Source organism: Corapipo altera, unplaced genomic scaffold (genome assembly GCF_003945725.1).
Source record: "Corapipo altera isolate COAL_440 unplaced genomic scaffold, ASM394572v1 119, whole genome shotgun sequence".
In the NCBI taxonomy this organism is placed as follows: Eukaryota; Metazoa; Chordata; class Aves; order Passeriformes; family Pipridae; genus Corapipo; species Corapipo altera.
In genome coordinates, this window is record NW_020884985.1 from 770236 (window position 1) to 790454 (window position 20219).

General features: G+C 35.5%; 1 long non-coding RNA gene across 1 annotated transcript; it reads right to left on the bottom strand.

Moving 5' to 3' along the window:
- Positions 1-4559: 4559 nt before the first annotated feature.
- Positions 4560-20190, bottom strand: LOC113958063. The gene is made up of 4 exons (XR_003531399.1): positions 20132-20190; positions 10794-10797; positions 5476-5614; positions 4560-4592 (listed from the first exon to the last, which is right to left on the bottom strand). It is a non-coding gene; the product is annotated as an uncharacterized LOC113958063 (long non-coding RNA).
- Between the last annotated feature and the right edge of the window lie 29 nt (positions 20191-20219).

Consider the following 20219-nt stretch of genomic DNA (forward strand, 5'->3'; position numbering starts at 1 on the left):
ATTGTAATTTTATATCAGATTTTTGACATTTTTTTAATGCTCTTTTACAAACTGTGCAATTAAGTTGAAATGCAGTTTAAGGTCTTTTAAAAGAGTGAAAATCCTTAATTTGCAGTGATGTATTTTCACAGGGTAAAGATAATAATTGATGTATCTTCATTGAATTTCTGTAACTTTTTAATTCCAGAATGCCAAAATTTCTATAAACTAGTATCTTTCTCAAAAATAGAATTATACTAAAGATTAATTTTATCATAGTGTTAAAAACTGTACATCATAGACAAACAATCCATGTAGAAATATGTGCTTGCTCCTTTGAGAGAGGTGAATAGATAAACTGTCCAAGGTACAGGGAAATAGAGCATGGATAATGCGGGTTTGAGATATTCTGTTGCTTAAGTGATGCATTAAATCAATATTCTGCAAAGCTTTTTCTTGTTAAGTTATTTACTTGGCTGCTGTCACAATTCACCATTTAGGTCATCATTTTTTTAAAAAAAATATATATTTTTTGTGGCCTAATTTAACTTTATCTAGATACTTCAATTCCTCAATAATGAAACTGCTTCAAATGCTGAAACTATAGCACTGTTTTAATACCAATATTTACACTCACATTCCTAACTTGGCTCATTTGTTAAGGAGAGAATGGACTTTCAAGTGAATTACTGGCTTATCTGCATGAAAATCTATTACTACAAATTAATAGCGGAACAAATAAAAAGTGGTCTTAATAATTTAATAAAAAGGGGAAATTATTTAGTAGAGTTTTGGAAAGAGACTAATGAAAAGAAAGACAAGTGTTCTTTCTCCAGCTATTTTTACTTTAACAGATATGTGCATAAGTGAAATCTTGGAAGTTGCCTCATCTCAACAGTCAAAACTATTCAAAAATAATTATGGAGCTAATCATTGTAACAGGCCTTGTAACAGGAGCCAAAGGTGTGCACTCAGTGAGGGTACTTCAGGGAAACCCCCATCCTCTCATCCTTCCAATGGCTGAGTAAGAGCCACAGAACTTCAGCACCCTGGAGGTATTTCGTTTGTCACCAAAAAAATAGGCACATCCTGAATCATGAATCACCCCTGTTGTGCTGAGATTTTACTGAGCTTCAGATCACAAAAATCATTTTAAACCAAGCAACAACATATAAAATCTTTTTTTTTTCCTTAATCAAGATTTAAAAGGGTAAGACTGCTCACTTCCCTTTGTAAACTGTCCTAATGGTCTATCATCTGTCTCTACAGTACTGTCTGTGAAATACTGTTTACATAGCATGTAATCAGTCACAGTGTCTACACGGGCGTGTGGCTAAGTCTGCACTTCAGTTTAGATGGTTTTGTATCTTTTTAAGGAATTTTTGGAAAAATTGTAATTAAAATTATACTGTGGTGGTGGTGGTTTTCCTTTTCTTTCCAAGCATTTTGTTTTAATTTTAAGCTAGACTAAGAAACAGTGTTTCCAAAGATAATTTCCTCATCCTTTTTTGAGTTTTTTAGAGATATCGGTTGTTCAGATATTGATGAAAACTGTCTAGTAAACGCAGGTATTTTTTTGGGGTGAAGGAGACTGCAAAGATGATGATAAATTGTTCAAGAAAGAGAATTAAAATGGGCCATGAGGAAAAACAGTTGCAAGGTACTGAAGGCGGTAGAGAAGACATCGGAAATGCCTGTGCTCCCTGCCTCTCTCACAAGGGATGATTCAGCTTGATCTGAAGAGATGAGAAATAGATAGAAAAAGTAGATTTGTTTACTATGAAAGGAAATGCTTTTTCATACAGTGTGTCATAAAATTGTGGAATCCACTGGCAAGATTACTAAGGCTAGACCTGTTTCTATATTACTGTGTGGGTATGGACTGTTTTGGTGCTCTTTCCATTTTTTTCTTCATAGTTTCTGCCAACCCCACCAAGTTTTATTAAACTGTTTCTATGATGCCTTTTCTCTTGCACCTTTTCCAGTTAGTGGTAACTAAATGCAAAACAAAGCATCTACCATCTTGCTATCTACTTTTCTTGGAGTTGCAGAACCTTTTTAAGAACATACACAGATAGGGCAGCTTAGTTACATTTCAGGACTCCGAGGAGTTGTTATGTGGTATTTATTAAAAAAGCACAATTCACTGACATGCAATGAAAAAATAAGGTGCCTATTAATGTCGCTTAGATATGAACATTTTTGGCTTATAGCATTTCCCTAAAGCAAGCTACCATTTTTTAAGCCTTGATATCAGCTGAAAAAACAACAAAACTGTTTTTGAAATTTGAATAATAGAATTTTGACTATGCAAACTGTTGTGCTCAGTGACAGTAATAGTGAAAGAAGTTAAAATTTTCTGGAGTTAATTAAACTACTTTTCAGATTAATATGGTAATGAAGAAATACATATATATATAAAAATATAAATATTTACTGAATAAATAACAGCAGCAAGACCATTTTCATTTTCTTTCCATTAATAGGAATTGGGTTTTATACCTTTCATAATATTTTAACAATCTTTTAGAAATATCGTATTATTTTCATAAACATGTAGTATGACTATCAAAAACAATGGAAATTCCATCTCCTGTCTAGAGAGACCACCTAAACTGCATAAAGCAACAGTCTTTTTAATCAAAGTAGTTGTAGAGTAGAAAAATACGTGGAGACTGAACCTCATGTCATACAAGAAGCTCTTAGCATGATCTTATTAGGCTAGGATGGCAAGTGGATGCTATTACAGACATGGAATAAAATATACTGAGGAAAAAAATTACAGAATACCTGAACAGACGAGAACAAGAAATTCCAGTGAATGAAAAATTCACCAAATCCAAAAATGTAAAGTTCTGACCCCCATTGACCTCAACAAGTTGTTAATTAGCAGAGGATTAACACCCTTTTCATGTGGTGGCAATCACTAGAAAATAATGTGCATGCATCAAAGAACTTCAGAGCCTTCTAACAAAAGATTAAACACAAAGATTCTGTGGATTATGAAAGTGGAATCTGAAAGGGGCAGTACACTGTCCAGTTTGTGATTTTGAACAAATTATCAATATCTTAGAAAACAAAATATTTTAGGAAGAAGACTTGAAATAGAAATAATTTCCATAAAATTTTTTTTTCTATTGCATTAATTTTTGAATTCTGTGTCTTTAACAATTTAGAGCAAGACTTATTAGAGAAAAATCTGGTCACATTTTAAAATATTGCCAGCTTATTACAAGACAGACAATAAGGATTTTTTTTAATTACTTTTTCAAAAGGGTTTTAGAAATTTTTATTGCTATTATAAACAACTATGGACAGCAGGTTATTCAGTAGTCTCCATAAACCCGCGACCTAGGATGAATACTGTAAAACAAAAAAAAACAGAACCCACCCGTATTCTTTCCATTCTGAACAAGTTTTGGGCTGGCAAAGGCTGATGAGGATTGAACTGTGTTTTGTATCAGAGCACCTGGGAGGAGTCAGCAGCAACTTACAGCACTGTGGCTGTCGGGGTGCCCTGGGGACAGGGCAGCAGAAGAAGGGAGCCCCTGGCCCAGCACCACCATCAGCCGGGCAAGTGCAGCCCCTGCAGGTCCCACTGATCCCAGATCCCAAAGGTGTCAGAGAGCACTCGGGAGCCCCTCAGTGCAACTGTGACATGAGAACAAACTGAGGGGCCAAGCAGTGTTATCTGGGCCGTCGAGTGGATCCCAGCAGTCCAGAGCTTAAATTACAACACATTTCTGTTTTGGCTGACAAGGATCAGAACCACACCAGCAAACACAAGCAGAAATAAGCCTTTTCTGAAACATATGTAATGAATAATGCTATATAAAAGTTTATAATACTTTTGAATGCAAATATCTGAGCCATTGAACAAATGAAACTTGGTTTGTCTAATCACTCGTAGGCAGTGAGTTCTACACATTAGTTTTGTTGTAAAGATGTCTCTCTCTGTTTGTAACCTAAAGATATAACTTTTAGAACTTCAATTTTATCAAAAGTAGAGTATTTTTACTTTTATAGGATGATAAATGCCTGTTAGAGCACATTTGCTGTTCATTTTGACTTCATCCATGTCTAGTTTGGTCTTACTCAACTCCTTTTTTCTTTTATTCTTTATGCAAATCATGAATTTGGCATATTTAAGACTTCAGGATGGACAGGTTATGGAGTAAATTGTATCATGAAAGGGGAGTAATGGCAATTTCAGCTGTGATTTTCAGAGGTCGGTTCATAGTTGCACTCACCAGAAGGAGCCCATGCTTTGACTTGTACTTAAGGTCAGTCTCACAGGGCTGACAACTGAGAAAAATACTTTTCAGATAAATTGAGTGAATCGGACCTGGAAGTTTCTGAGAGATAATAAACAGGAAGCTGTGCAACTTTTAGACTCAGTTTTTTAACAGAGTTGCAATTGAAGAACAAAGGCGTTCTCTCTGTTGTGAATTCGATCTCCCTATACCTGTGGTAGATTCTGTATTTCCAAGGGGATTTTTCACTCTTAATTATACTCTGTTGCTGACTAGGACATGCTCTATTGGTATGTTTGATTTGCATCACTTACCTGTTCAAGTAATGGATAAACTGAAGCCTTCTGTCAATGCGTAGGTCTGCAAAAATATAGTGTTGTCCAGTTAACTCCCTGATTTTTGAAACATAACCTAATTCAGCTTCAGACTTTATATGTTAAAAAGAAAATTAAAAGATCTAATCTCCTTAAGAGGAAATTAGTGTAACGGGCTCTAATCATATCTAACTGTATATGAGACAAGCTATTGGTAGCCTAAGTAATGAATACATAAAGAGGTACTAATTTAACTCTTCTTTTTTCAGGTAAGTAGGAAGTTTATTCAGGAAGGGGTTGTATATGCCAACTAAAAGCATGACTGTGTTTGATTCTCTAGTATGCTTACTTCAGGATTCTGATTAAATACTACCTGTCAGTTATCTCTCTTCCTAATCAGATAAATGTTTCAACTGAAACTCTAAGGCCCCAACTTAAATTGTGTTTCCAGAAAAGCTCACATAAGCACCTTTGGCATTTGCTTTCTGTGAGTGTTCATGCCAGCAGAGTTGATTATTTGAATACGGTTGGAAAGCACGCAAATTCAAATGAGGATTCAAGAAAGGTGTTCCTCTCTCAGATTTAGGAGCTGAGAGTACAGAGATATATTTTGTTGGACTTTCAGCTGCACAGTTGTAACTGTTTCCAGTGAAATCTGTATTAGCCTATACTGGATTAAACCTTCCTCTTTTTTATCTAAGACAGTGGTTCTGTAAATAAATCAAACTACTCAAGTCCTGTGTCATTGAAGGGCAACACTGCCCTTTCCAGTAGAGATATGTAACTGGGGATGGGAGAGGTGGGACTTTTCCTTTCCTTTTGCTAGTATCATTTTAGAGTGGTATAAATCAACCATGATCTCCACTCTAAAGTATGATAGAAAATGAAAGAATGAAACCAGTTAAATTCTTTTTCATATGATTTCTTACCACTTGAAATCTTAAATCTAGAGGAATGCTTCTTTAGAGTTCTCATATTTTTCTCAAGACTTGATAAAATTAGATTCTTTTCACTCTTCAAAGATCATAAGCAGAATCTTTCGTTGACAATAACTACAACTCAGAAGTGCTATCCAAAAATACTCAAAACCAATGTATGAATTTTTAAGATTCCCATTCTTGGAACTAATTCCCTATTTCAGTACTTACTGTTTGTTTTAAATCCCTTCTGTTAGCAAACACCAATGCAGTTTGCTGCAATAACTAAAATCCACAGGCACTGAGGCATGCACTACTTGGAATTGCTTAGAATAAAGATGGTGGCCACAAACATAGGTTCTATTGGCTTCCCTTTTCCCTTGACCACTAGATCAGATATGTGTGAACCAATGTGTGTTGAAGGGAGGTGAAATGCTTTCCATATCCACTAAGAATGTAGAAAAAGCATTAAAATATCTATGGTAAAGGATTCTATGAAATCTTGAGCCTCTCTGTTAAAACAGTTCTGCAGAATTCAATATGGAAATTACTGTGAAACATAGGTTTAGTTCATTTATGAGACAGAATCAATTCAAAGTCTTTTTCTTGAAGGCATAGGTTGTCATAATTTTGCATTCTCTTTCCCTGTAAAGGCGTCTGGAGGGAGTGAAGGAGCCTATTTCATTGTTTTTCAGAAGTTGAGTCACGGAAAGCTTAATGAATCAACAGAAATAAAAATGTGGGGAAGATGTTGATGTATAATAACCCTCATCTTCTACTGTTTCTGCTAATTCTAAACTTACCCCCTGATTATCACATAGTGGGAGCTATTCTACTTATTATTTTCCCTAATGCTGTTCATGTTCAAAGTTAAGTTAGCACTGAGCATCCCATTTATCACAAACTCAGTATGGAAAAGCCATATGGTGATCAAGGCTGGGAATTATGCCCCAAGTTTCACACTAAATGCACTTATATGGTCTTATGGCTACTTACACTTGGTGCCCATCTGTTAGGATGGCAGGGGGCCCACTGCTAAGTTGGCCAGACAATTGCCCTTGAGGATAGTTGCCAGACAATGTTTGAGCTTCGGTGGGCAACATAGCAATGGAAAAACCATCAGTTTTGCTAAAACTGCCTCCTTATACCAACAATGGCAACTTACATGTGGTTATAGTTTCTACTCCATGCAGAAAATATATGAAATTATGAATTCTGTCCCTTGCAGAGATACAGGTTGTACTGCAGTGAGCAGATGTAAAAATCATCAAGGACAAATGTTTCGAGTCCGACTGCAGTAGACTAAAATTACAAGTGTACAGTATGCAAGAGATTTCACATCAAGTAGGAAACTAGAAAACAGGGTGATGTAACATCTGTGGCAAAACTAAAGATGCAAGTTCTAAATATGCTTGAGGAATTTAGCACTCATCTTCAGAGAGAGAAGATTGTATGATTCAAGATGGTGTTCACCATGAAGAAGGCAGGATGAGCTTTACTAATTTCAAAAAACATTTTACTCCACACTTTCATTGCTGAGGAATGAAAGTATTATTTTGGGGGGAGGAAATCCTTAAATCTTTGCAATTGAAAACAAATTTGGTCTCTGAAGACAGTGCATGAAAACAAATATAGGAAAAGAAAGATAGTATGGAATAAAGGTATACATGACAAAGCAAACAAGTTTTGCAGGATATAAAAGTAGAGATCAAGTTTAGAAAAGAAGAATAAAGAATTAGGTAGCATTGAGAATCGAGAAGGTATTGGAAGCAGGGAGAAGTGAAAAAAGCAGGCAGGTTTGTTTCTTTCAATTTTAAAAAAATACATTTTAGGCAAAGTCTTAGGTTTAGACTTAGAGTTGACTACACTGAAGATAAAAGCAGGCAGTCATGAGATCAGGAAGAAGAGGGAAAACATAAGCAGGAAAAAGCATTCAGTCTAAGAGGGAAAACATAAGCAGGAAAAAGCATTCAGTCTAAGAAAGAAAAATAAGCTTCCATGTGAAGGGGAGCTGGGAAAAAAAGAGAAATTAGAAGCAGGTAGTAACAACTGAAGTTCAGCTCTTCCATTGAGTTGTGTGAATTAGGCCTTAGTAGATCTGAAACCTTGAGGAAAAAAAAAATTCTGCTGCTCTCAAAGTTCTTTCTGGTTCTGGACAACTCTCTCATAGCTAGAAGGTCTGCTCTGCCAGAATATCATCTTTGCCAATAGCGATGATGTTTTTTTAGCACTTCAATAACACTACTTTCTGTATTTGTAACTTTTCAAGGGACTTTACATTCTCCTTGGAAAAATCAAATTCAGCAGAATATGTGTTACTAAAAGTAGCTATAATTTGACATTAAGACTTCTCACTGGAGTTCAAGAGTTTTGATGGAGGCTGTGGAAAAGATCTTTGTGTCTAGATAGACAAAACTAATTGAGAACACAATTTGGTGATCACAACAATTGCTTATGATGGAGAAAGTTGTATGCCAGCTCTTGAGCCTGATTCACTCCAGGTGACACTGGTTTCCTACATGTCAGACAAGAGGATTGGCTGTCTGGATTTTCTGGAGGAAAGGGTCACCTTCTCCGTTATCTCTTTTTAATCTTGTCCAGGATCACTGGAACATAAATATTAAAAAAACTATGATAAAAATTCCAGAGTCATAGGATAAAGGAGATGTTTTCTGTGAAGCTGTAATCAAGAACAGGAAATTACTGACTCTAGGAGGTGGTGGACTCTAGGATCCCAGAAGCGTCCAGTAGGTGAAAATGGTTTTAGATCCATTGTCAAAATCCCCATTGGATAACAGGGAGGAAGGTCTAATTTCTGCTATGAAGATGTTACTAAACAGCTTGACCTTCTTCAGTCTGAAAGGGGACACCATCCTCTGTTGAACTAGCGGGCTAAGGAAATGGTTCAAAGAGAATTCTTCTCAGTGAATCTGGTCACTTTTATGCCCTATTTCTGACATTCACTTAATAAAGGCATATTTTCTAAAATAATCATACAAGGTACTGTTGTGTTTTCCAGGAGATTAGATCAAACATGGTGAATAACAATAGAACACTGAATTAAAACAGTAGGGTTTTTTAAGAATAATTTTTATTTAAGAGACCTTCATTCCATAAATAAGTTTGGTTACTTTATGTTGGCTTTATGGCATTTTGTAGCAATCATAAGATTATGAGGCTAAAAATGAGGTTCTGTAAGCTTTGTAACATTCATAAAGAGAAGTTGTCTAAATTCACATTGACTTTCTAGGAGGTTTTTCGGATGTGAGCAGAAATGTGAATTTAATTTTGAGCTTGCCCCAATATCTATGATTAAACACAGGATAACCAGTTATGCAGTTCATTCTGAACCTTAACTTTAGCAAAAACTTCTGTCTTTTAAGTTTCCCTGAAATAATTGAAACACAGTACCTATTAGTAACCAGATGTAATTTAAGCAAAATACTTTCAGTTTTAACAGATGGGTCTCTCAAAACCAACTATATGAAACTAGTATATTTTGAGTGTTTTTTCCCTGGAGGGACAGCATTTTATTTAATCATCATAGCTCTTATTTGCATATTGTGTTTCATTTGTTTCATGACCACATTAATTAGAAGAAAAGACCATCTTGCTGTACATGACATTTCAGTTCCTGAATGAACAAGGACATGAGCTTCAGGCAAGTTGCATTAATTTGGTCTCTATAGAAATTAATAACAAGTGTACTTCAAACTTTCCATTAAAAAATAATAATTTGAATATTTATGCATAAGAAAAAGGCCATTCCTGACCTGTGGCCAAGAGATTATTTTGTTGTCTTATCCACAAGAAATTATTTTATGTTGATAATCCATTACATGGGAGACTTTTGAAACAGAAACAGAGAACACTGTTCTTACAAAGCCAGGATAACAAATTTGTTTCTTAGATGTTTGATTATGACCTGAGAGGCTACTCTTGATCTTGGAAAGGAAATGTCAAATGTTCATTTCTAGAGAAATTCTAGAAATAAAAAGCATACTCCTAAAGAAAATCCCAAGTGGTGAGATGTGGATGATGTAATGACCAAAGGAAAAGAAGATAAGGAGGAATGTTGGTGTAATTATTTAATTTTTGAGGCCAGAAGAGACTATACCAAATTTAAGCCAGTATATTGCTGCTGAAACTCCTTCCAAAACTATCTTTGGTATAGATGTCCAATCTTGAAGTGAGGATTTCACCACGGACTCCCTCTTCCAGTTACTACACTAGAAAAGGGTGACACTGTAGAGAGATGTGCTGACACTTCAGTGCCATCCTGGAAGGGGACATTCAGATAGGTAGTGGAAAGGTACAAACAAATCTGGTAAGAACTAGAAATTTCATCCTGTATACCTCGTATCTGGAATGTGGACTTTTATATCTTAGAAGTTTTATTAGGCATTATTGATAAGAAAAGCATGTTCAGAGAGCATAGCTTCAACAAGAAGTCTCAAATAGTCTGTAAAGCTATGTTGACACAAATATTTTTCTTTGAAGATATTGCAGTCTTGTGCTTTCCATTGGAGACAAAAGAATCCTTTTTCCACTCCACCTTTCCTGAAGTGCTTTATATTTGCAGACTGCATACCTTTTAAGGTCAAGGAGAACTATAGTTGTCCTTTTATCTCTGGCTTTCAGATTGTTTGGCTGGACCTAGGACTAAACATCCTGCTTTAAACTTTGCAAGGTTCTTCATTCTTATGCACTTTACATTAAAAAAATCTTATCTCTAAAGTAATTGTGATTAGGGTATATAAATAGATTGGGTTTAGAAACTATTTTTTAATAATAGTTCTGATTTTGGCATGGGGAAACTTTGTAGCATCTCTTTATGTTTTAATTTTATTTATAATATCTTATTTCTGCCATTCACTTTTAAAAGTACTTAAGAAATTCAACTATATTCTTACAATGAAAATGTCATTCTCAGAACCATCTTCATTTTCACTTTGAATTTCCATTTTCAATTTGAATTAACAATTTCTTTTTTTTTTCCCTATCTTTTTCTTCAACATTGTTTTCATAGCAGTTCAGTAATTCTAGTTCCATTTCCAACTGAACCTGAATGCTTTGGCTTTCAGATGTATTTCAAAGGACTCAAAGATGGAACAAACTGAGGCACAGAGAAAAGGACAACAGCTTTTTACACTTCTTGGTGTGCCTTTTCCTTATCTTAATCTGAAGACAGAATGTCTAAAATTGAATTATGGTAATAATAATTTAAAAAGCCATATCCCCTTTCATATTCATTGCAACAGTAATTTCTCTAAATAAACAAGATAAGCAATCATTCAGAGTAGTAGAGGTTAGGTTTATTTGACAATGACCCATCTTTTGCACTTGATTTTACCTATACAATCAGAAAGAAAGGCATCAGGTTATGGCAGCTCAAATGAGGACAGTGTGACCTGTGGCTTGAAATATTTCCTGGGCAGCCCAAAGAGAAGCCTTAGACATTCCCAGCCATCTGCTTCAGCACTGAAGTCAATGATACTATATCTGCTTCTGCAACAGTTGCATCATGAATGCCATTCATTTTATCTAGATGTATTTAATTCTTCCTTTTTTTTTTTTTCATTCCAAGTTTCCCAATATTTTTCTTGCAGATAATTGAACAGTTTACAGCTCTATTGGAATAAAACAATTGTATCAGGTTTGGCACCCAGTCTGTCTAGGTCACTATTTAATCTTCGAAAATGGACTATATTTCCGTAGCCATTATGTTGTTAATGCAAGAAAATGATGTTTAAGGGAACTGGGGTACCCCAGCAAATCTTTTATTCAGCAGCTCTTTTCTTGCTTGCGTTTTGTTAATTTTTGAGCGCTGCTCATGAAACCAGGAAAGCAGTAAAGCCTTTGAAAAGCATGAAATAAATTCTGTTCAGTGAGTGGATAATTGTTCAAGGTCATCTGTTCGTTGTCTTTGTCTTGATTGTTTGAATTAGTAGCTAATAATGGGGCTGAACCGTGAATGAATTATTATCCATAGGGCATATTTTGGGGAGTGTCAGGAAATATTACAGGGTAATTAAGGTTATCCAATAGCAAGGCTGTGTTACCAGCAGATGTCTAGTAATTACTATGTTTAAAAAGTGTGGGGATTAAACTAAGATTATAGCTTTTATATTGTCTGCCTTTACAAGTCAGATTTGGAATTTATTCAGTTTATTCTGCTACCCTTTTCCTTTTGTTCTGATTCTGTCACTTCAATTCCAACTTAAACACAGGCCTTTCCTGGTGAATTAAAATAAACATCAGCAGATGGTATGCAGTGCATGTGTATACAAAATAGCAGTGTGGTTATTGAGGACTACAAAGATAACTGCATTGATAAATACTTACTGCTACTATTTATTTGTTAACAAGTTCTGATTCCATTCCAGGGCTTGAACATTAGGCCTTTTAGGTCCTAAAATAGTGTAAAGATTAGTTTTCCTAAATAATTCTCAACACTGTAACAGTATTTAATATGCCAGGAGAGTTCAACTGTTGATTTAAATTTAATTTGTTGAGTTGGGCATCTTCATGCAAAACCAAAAGTCCTGAGTTGGAAGTTTTGCTGTTATTACTGACCCTAAGCTGGCTTAGTGCTACCGGAGGCCAGGGAAGGGGAAGCATTTGTTTAGTCCTCGATCCAGCAAATTTGATTTTAGCAGATGGGCTGAAGGGAGATAATGTAATGGACAAGTATCTGTGGCATCTGGAATGTCTGGATTTAGCACATGTGACTGGCAGTGGGGGGGGGGGGGACACGCCATCGAAGCTGTCTATGCAGAGTGAACCTTAGAGGTAACAAGAAACTGCTCAGTGGAGAAGAGTGATGACTAGGAAGAAAATGTCAGGACACTGAGTGTTTATAGCCATAAAGAGGAGAAGTAGGAGGTCTGAAAAATGGAGAGGTACAAAATGAACGTGACAGGAAAGGGAAATCTGGACAACAGCGAGTAAAGGCTTTAGAGCAAATGTTTATATGCTTTCTGGGACCTCAGATTGTTTTTTATCTTTCACAATAATTTAAAAGCACAATTAGAATAAAAAGTTCACATTGGAAATCATAGGTAACATCCCAAAGTTTAAACCTTTTTGATTTTGCCCTTCCATTCCTTTGCGTAATTTTTTCATCTGACCAGCATTAAGCATGGTAAGCTTTTTATTTATTTATTTTGCTTCTTGCTGGTGGTGCAGGAGAGGATTACACAGAAGTGCTATGGATTTGAAAGTCTAGTTACCGCCTTAGTGGTTTTTATTGGTTTGTGGGCAGCAGCCAGGTGCATTAGCCTATGTCAAATGCAGCTGCTTGTTGGAGTCCAAGCCTCTGCTCACTCTGACCGTAGCCATTTTATGCCAATAACAGAGATACCCATTGATGCACAATCTATGGTCTCAGAAATTATTTTAACCACACCAGAATGCAAGCACTAATATTGCATTGACAGCTTCTTTGGGTTTAAAATAAGTGTGGTAAATTTTCCCTGGTTATGACTAAAGATTGTGCTAACTTGAAAATACTAATTATGTATTTGCGTGCGTGAGCAAAGAAAAATAACCTGATGTGCCAGCGTGGGTAAGTGGCTTACTGTGGACATACAGTACTAGGACAACACTTTGAGATGAACTGTCTAGGATGTGCAACGCAATTAATTGTCTTAATTGCATATGGGATCTTGTTAAAGTCTAAGGCATACTTGGCTAAGACATTCTTACAAAATTCTCTGTTGAAGAAATTAAAAATTAAAGGTGAAACATGTTCAGAATCAAATCTGAAATCTTCCAGTATTTAAAAATTGGCTATAATCCAGATTGATTTTCTTTGTCATTAATTTTCAAAATAACCCAAGATTGGACTTTTCACTTATTAACCCCTATTGGAATTGATGCTTGACTAGTGTAGAAGAAAAGCTGAGAACATGGAAGGGGAGGGACAGGGAAGGGCAGAAACAACCAGCAAAACATTTGAGGTTTGTGCAGGTAAAGGTGAAATATGAGGCATCTATGAATGTTTCTGTTTGTGATTATTCAGAATTTAAGTCCATACTCATCCATATACATTGTAACAGGATTTCTATCTGTTTAGGTTTCCTGAGTTTAAAAAATGCAGGCCACTCATCAAATCAATTAAGAACTTCAATAACTATTAGTCTCTTCAGTGAAATACTGTAATGCCTCTTGTTTGTGTTCCAAATCATTGATATCCATATGTTAACATTATAAATGGCAAACTCTGATGTAAAATGCTCCTCACTTTATGAAAGATGTCTGTCTTTCTTGGTTATCTGGTTATTACCATACAAATGCCTGAGCCAGAGCCTGTTTAAGCTTAATGAGAGTATTTCTACTAACCTCATTATACTTTGGATCCAAATAGAAAACTATTCAACTCTCTCTCTCTTTTTTTGTTTTTTAGCAAGTTATGAGTTTTAGTTAGAGAAAATAAGGTTGACATTCTGTTTGATGGAATTAGCTAAAGTGGGGAAAGAGTTCAAACACCTAATCATACCTTTTGATCTGATTGTAAATTAACAGCCACTGTATTAGTAAAAGTCACTGTAGCTTTTATAGCATTTTGTATAGTTGGGAAAGGAGCTTAATGGAAAAGCTATATTTTACCTTAAAGCTTTTCTTTCACTTTGTAAGGAAAAGAAACACCAAAGATCAAGTTTTCCTATGCTGACTTCAGTGTTGCAGCAATAATGCTTTTACTGAAATCTCAACACTAGCAAACACAAGCAACAGCAGTAAGTACACAAGGCACTGCATTACTCCCTTGAGTGTGCTAATAGTGACCTTGGTTACCTCAGAGAAGAAAAGTAGACTCTGCAAGTTCATGAGACTCTTTATATAAGAAAGGGGATAAAATCAGAGTGTTCATTAATAATGAAGGAATAGCCAATGTAATGAAGATCTGTCATGTGTGAGACCTAGACAGATCCCTTAAAGGTGGAAAATCATAGCCATGGTTTAATTTTAGGATGTTTACAGATTTTCTTAACCTTAATCAACATGTGGCAAAGCCATGCTTTTTCTCACTTTTAAAAATTACCTGCGTGCTTTTCTAAAACAGGAAATCTTCCACATTCTGAGTAATGTTTGATAATCTTAAACAAATGTAAGAAAAAAAAATGCATTCTTGTGATGGGAGGCCTTCTTAGAGACCTCAAAAACTGACCAAAACACTAAAGCAACTTAACAGTAAAAGTTGACTGAGCTAATGAGTTACATTAAGGTCTGTGCAGAACATCCCTGTTTTAAAATGTATGGATGTATTTGTGTTAGCGTGTGTCATTTTACTTTTCACATTGATGCTGTTATGCTGAAGTAGATTGTAGAGAGTTTTTGAACTTTTTGTCCTTCTTTTATACCAAGAAGAGTACAGAAGAAGATATGCAGAGTCAATACTTTGCCTTATGATTTAGAACAGGAAGAATGACCATTTGTTTAGCCCCTTCACCACCATTTGAGTCTCAAGTGTAGTGAAAGGTTGTTATAAAACAGATGTAAAATAATACAGTTAAGAAATTAAGGAATGCTGGTAGACAAAAAAAAAAGGACTTTTTAATTTATTTTTCAGCATCGGTTAGATTTAAGAAATGAGTGAATTCTGAACACTCTGTTTTTTCATTTTAACCTCAGAACAAATATTTTAAAGCTGTAATTTTGGGTGGATGATTACTGATTACTTTCTTTGATTTAAACCTTTAGATATTTCTAAAATTATCCTGACAGACATAAAATTAACTGTGTATGGAAATCAGTGAAACAGAATCTGTGTGTGCTTAACTTTGGAAATAAACAGAATTGCTCAGGTATAAGAGGTTAAACACATGTTGGCATGACCAGAGTTGTAGAGATAGGGAAGTCCCTCTGAAGTCCTAAATCTTCCATGCCAGGGTTTTGAGAATCATATAAGATGTCTTTTCCCTCTGCAACCCAATCTAGTGGAAGGTGTCTCTGCCCATAGCAGGGGGTTTGGAACTAGATGATTTTTAAGGTCTCTTCTAACCCAAACCCTTCTATGATTCTGTGTGTCCTAATTTATAGCTTGAAACTGTTCAAAATCAAAATGAAGTTTTAATAGAGGTTAGTTAATTTTCAAATCAAATAAAATATTCTACTGTCATTTGATCTAAGCTTATTACTTCTTAAAAGGTTTTGGTTTGGCTGCTCAAATGAGGGTCACATTTTTCAGACTTTCAGTCTTGAACATTGCATGGAATTTGTGGCTGTAATTTTTCCTCAGAGAATAGAATTGTGCAAACAGTATAGCATATGTGGCAATTCCTCATCTAAAAATTGTGAACTACGAAGCAAAACATCTTTGTATGAAAGCCTGTAACTTTAACTGCTTTTAATTCCAACACGTTTCAGATTAGTAAAGCTTAAACTGAGATATATTGAGCCTTTTTTTAGACATTTGGATTTTATCAATCAAGAATGGATACTCCAACATAAAATCTTAAAAGTAGGGGAAATACTTTGCTGTAATTTCTTCAAATCTCTTTTCTACTTTTCTAAGTGTCTTTAAAAATACCCAGCCTAAGGATTGCTTTCTTTATTGACTCCAAATGTAAGTTGCTATAGCCGAGAGAAGAAATAATTTTATTTTTGATCTGAAATACCGTCATCAGGCTCTGGACTTCACAAGTGTGGCTGATGTTTATTTTTAACATGTTAAATCAGAAAGGAAGCAAAAATGGTCATTTCTTGAAATATGATTTGCTGAACTCTTAAAAAGAGTAATTTAGAAGGGTATCCTGTGACAGGAAATGACAAGCTACCTTCACCTTGGTATATTGATTTAGGAGCGAGATGCTTGTGAAGAAAAAGCAATACTTTGTTCAAGTCACTGGACAGTCTGAGGATTTGAGGAGGAGGCAGGGAGGGGCTGAGGGTTTACACTAAAGGCCATAGTCATCAGACTTTAAAATAGCATGTGTGGCCTTTTTCAGTGAAAATAGAGAGTAATGCATCTATAAAAAGCAAAGTAAAATACCAGTTGACTGCCTCTTTTATGCCATACACATCTTTGAAGGTTAAATTTGTTATTTTAGAAAAACATATGGTAGGTTTGCAAAGAAAACCCAGGTTGTTTGGCTTCAGGTTTTCATTATGTGAATCAAAAAGTCATCTCACACTGAAGAAGTAAAAATGCTCACCTTTAATGTCATTACATTAATGAACTCAAGTGTGCTAACTTTTAAAATTCCTTTAATAACATTATCTAGTGCTTAATATGTAAGCAGAGTTTGTAAACATAAATGTGGCTGTTATACTAACTTGCAACTATAAAAGGAAATTCACTGGTTCGCAAAAGTGAAAAGAACTGAAAGTCTATGTTGCAAACCTTCGTTAAAACTTTCTCTTATACATCCAGTTTTCCACTAAATACTGTGGGTTTTTTAATATTAACATTTGTCAGATATAAGCAATGGGCAAAATCACTAGTGACCTTTTGATTTTATGGGATTATTGAAAGAAAATGAAAGAAAAAAAGATATAAAAACTTGAATAGAAAAATGAAAGTAGGCATCTTATCCTCAACATGTAATACCTGTAATGAAAGGCAAGTTTCTCAGAAGTTGAGACATCTCTGAATTTCCTGAAATAGTAATGCTTAAAATGTGGTTGTCTCATTTTTTTAACCTTTTTTGGATTTTTCAGTTTCTAATGCTTTAGCCATATATTATGTAGCATGAGGAGGATCTTTTTGTTTTCTTCCTCTCTGAGCAGCAGTGGAGCTCAAATGCATAAAGCCAGAATTATTAAAATATTAGTATATACTAAAAATCAGACTTGGTAATGGGCAAAAATGCAGGGAACCTTTAAAGCATTTTAAAAGATCTAATTTTATTCATCCAATGTTGAAAACACTCTCGTTGCTCTATTTTATCTCTACCCAAATCTATTAAGTTCTTTCGAAGTATGAAGACTTCAGGTCTTTCAAAAACTCTCTTCTCTCCCTGGCTGACTTGAAAACTCTCTTTGCAATTACTGTTCTTTAGACATTTCAGCTGTTTGTTTGGATCTCTAACAAACTTTCACAATTAAAACTAGTAATGAATGTTCTTTAAGCTATGCAATATATTTATCTTCAATTTTATTTAGACCAGGGTCCAAGTATTAGAGACATCATTATTTTTTACATATGGGGGTTTTTTACAGTTAAAATCAATAATGATTATTGCAGGTCCAGGCAATTGGATACTGTTTTAGGGTTTTCCCCTTTTTATGCCTCTGTACTCCCTCTAAAATATAGTGAAAATGACACTTCCAGGGATTCCTATTCTTTATCTGTATTTTTTTTACACTACAGCCAAACTGCCATCCTTTCTCCATTCTTCTAAAGGTTATTCTACCTACTGAAAGTGTTTTCTAATGCTCAGAAAATTGTTTACCAAAAATATAATGATTATTTGGGGAGCATTAGAGCTGTTGGGGAGCAATATGTTCTGCCTGAATTAAGCATCCGGTGTTCTGTGCCAGCACTTGGCGTGTGCTGTTGGAATTAGGATGATTAACTAATCTTTGATGCTTCTGTTTTTCAAGTGGATAAGTGCTCAGATTGCAAATATTTTTGACTGAACGTGACAACTTTCTTTGAATGCTCACCTGTGCCTTTGAATTTACTTTCCTTAACCATTTGTGCTTATAAAACTTGTAGACACTTTCAAACAACTGATGGCTGAGGGACAGGGCTGCAGTCCAGGAACATTAATTTTTTTAAAAAAACAATACCCGTGTATGGAAGTGTTGAGAACTCTCAGCTGAATTCATTGCTCTCAAATACTTGCATCTGAAGTGAACATTTGGAAAGGGTGGTTAAATTTAATTTGTAGAGTTGAGAGAACACTGTTGGGTTTAGTGTTTGTTTTTATTTGCATCTACATAATTTGCTGACTACTCTTAATGTCTCCTTTCCTCCTCTTCTACAAAAATTTGCTTTTATATCTCAGGCACTTTTTTGTTTTATATGTATATATACAAACGAATTTTAATAAGAACTGACAGCTTTAATGGTTTAATGAACGCACACTGTTAAAAGGCAACTGAGCCATAGTCATGGTATAAAGTATTTAGGTGTTCTTACACTTATAACTTCGTTGTGGAGTTTAGTAGCTCATCAGTTCATTCACAAATTAGAAGTTTTACTCACTTATGAGATTTTTTCCCTGCTAAATGTATTTTTAATCACAGTATGGTCATAGTTTATTCTGAATATGTTATTCTGTAGTTTTCTATTTCAAAGAAAGCATAGCATTTTCAGAGAAGCATATTGAAATGAATGTAAAATATCTTGAAAAAACATGTTTACCTGATGATCACAGCTGAAAAAAGAGCACAATGATACAAAAATGCAGGAGTGAGAAATATTGCTTCTTTTGGGGGCTGTGGCACCGGGAAGTTCCTCACTACTAAGATTATATCATGAGATGGTGTTTGGATATTGCTTTGCTGCACTGTGATAACCTGGACAGTTCATGTCTGAAGGAATTGTATACATCTGTTAATTAGTTTACAGTATCTGCCTTATGGTATCAAATCACTTGGGCCAAACATCTCATACAGGAAACTGGTAAATAAACATACAGGTGTTCCTCCCAGCATGCAGATTTATAAGGAAGTATTTTTATCATTGAAAATCTATTTCTAGTGTCTTTGTCTGTGACATAAGATAGAATGAGTCATATTTCAGAGCCTGCAGGGCTGAGGGTTTTTCCCACCAGTGTTCGTAAGTGTGTTCTGTGTTCCTGAAATGGGAGCTATGGCCGACCTGAGTGTGCACAAGGTGCTGAGCCAAAGGGAAAATATCACTGAATGTGAACATGTTGGAAGTGAAGAGGCAGCAACCCTTGAGTTGTGCAGACAGAACAGGAGAAAGAGGGAGGAGCTGGCCCAAGGAATAGAATAATATCAGCTATTTCATATGGGGCTATATCAATTGACTGTACCTTGCTGAATAGCTTAGGCCAATATGAGAGCATAATCCAACATTTAATGGATGATGAAGATCATCTGTGCCCGTGTGTTTTCACAAAAATGAAACAGGATATCTTATTTTCTCATGTAAGTGATCTGTGATAGCCTTTTCCTGTCTTTTCTCGCTACAACTAAAAAATCAGGGGAGAGAAATTTTTAGAGATCTGGGAGCTAATAAACTTCTAGTTAATGCAAGCTAGACGAATATAACAGCAAAGCAAATGTTGTATGACTGCTTGGTACTTACACACTTCACTAGCACCTGTTGATGGCCAATGCTGGAGGCAGGCCTGAGACCACAACATGCTGATACCGCCCCTCCAGCAGGGTCATTTTACCTGCTCATTACCAGACCTGTCCCAGACTAAAATGAGATGTTAGGGATGTTGTTTTCTCCAGTTTAGTACTAGAAGGAATCTACCAGGTCATAACATTTAGCCAGGTGCTGTTCTGTGGCTAGAGGGCTGGGAAAGGTGAAATTTTACTATAGCTGAAAAAGAGGATGAGAAGCTGGGTCGTTTTGGGGATTTCCCACAGCAGAACAGAAAATTAAAGATGAGAGAAAAAGATGATGACTTCCAGGGCTGGGCATGCCAGCAAATGAAGCAAGAGGGAGAAAAAGCCAAAACCACCACCATCAAAACCTAGAATACCTTCCATATTTCAGTAAAGGATGTGGAAAGATTTCTACCTTTCCAGGGGTCATTCCCTTTGGAGCATGCTGAATCAAGGCACTGTGTATTGCACCACCTCTTTTTTTTTTTTTTTTTTTTCCCTGG